Genomic DNA, 1,378 nt, shown 5'->3' with positions numbered 1-1,378 from the left:
CCTCATCCTCATCCTCATCCTCATCCTCTCCTCATTCTCATCTTCATCCTCATCCTATCCTCGTCCTTATCCTCACCCTCATCCTATTCTCATCCTCATCCTATCCTCATCCTCATCCTCATCCCCGTCCTCTTCCTCATCCTCATCCTCATCCTCATCCTCGTCCTCATCCTCTTCCTCATCCTCGTCCTCTTCCTCATCCTCATCCTATCCTCATCCTCCTCCTCATCCTCTTTCTCATCCTATCCTCATCCTAATCCTCTTCCTCATCCTATCCTCATCCTCATCCTCATCCATATCCTCATCCTCATCCTCATCCTATCCTCATCCTCATCCTCATCCTCCTCCTAATCCTATCCTCATCCCCATCCTCATCCTATCCTTATCCTCATCCTATACTCATCTTCTTCCTCATCCTATCCTCGTCCACATCCTCAACATATCCTCATACTATCCTCTTCCTCATCCTCACCATCATCGTCTTCCTCAGCCTCACCCTCATCCTATCCTCATCCTATCCTAATCTTCATCCTCATCCTCGTCCATATCCTCATCCTCATCAACATCCACATCCTATCCTCATCCTCTTCCTTATCCTCATCCTCGTCCTCCTCCTAATCCTATCCTCATCCTCATCCCCATCCTCCTTCTATCCTTATCCTCATCCTATACTAGTCCACTTCCTCATCCTATCCTCGTCCTCATCCTCATCATATCCTCATCTTCATCCTCACCCTCATCCTATCCTCCTCCTCAGCCTCATCCTCATCCTCTTCCTGATCCAGTCTTCGTCCTCATCCTCATCCTATCCTCATCCTCTTCCTTATCCTCATCCTCATCCTAATCCTATCCTCATCCTCATCTTATCCTAATCCTCATCCTTGTCCTCATCCTATCCTCATCCTCTTCCTCATCCTATCCCCGTCCTCGTCCTCATCCCTATCATATCCTCCTCCTCCTCATCCTCTTCTTCATCCTCATCGTCATCCTATCCTCATCCTATCCTCATCATATCCTCCTCCTCATCCTCATCATATCCTCATCCTCCTCCTATCCATATCCTCCTCCTCCTCATCCTATCCTCATCCTCATCCTCTTCGTCATCCTATCCTCGTCCTCATCCTTATCCTCGTCCTCTTCGTCATTCTATCCTCATCCTCACCCTCATCCTCATCCTCATCCTTATCCTCATCCAATTCTCAACCTCATCCTCATCCTATCCTCCTCCTCATCATCATCCTATCCTCATCCTATCCTCCTTCTCATCCTCATCCTATCCTCATCCTCATCCCTATCCCTATCCTCATCCGCATCCTCATCCTCATCCTCATCCTCATCCTCATCCTCATCCTCATCCTCATCCTCATCCTCATCCTCA

Source organism: Lupinus angustifolius, chromosome LG08, assembly GCF_001865875.1.
Source record: "Lupinus angustifolius cultivar Tanjil chromosome LG08, LupAngTanjil_v1.0, whole genome shotgun sequence".
Taxonomy (NCBI): domain Eukaryota; kingdom Viridiplantae; phylum Streptophyta; class Magnoliopsida; order Fabales; family Fabaceae; genus Lupinus; species Lupinus angustifolius.
This window is presented reverse-complemented; position numbering follows the sequence as displayed.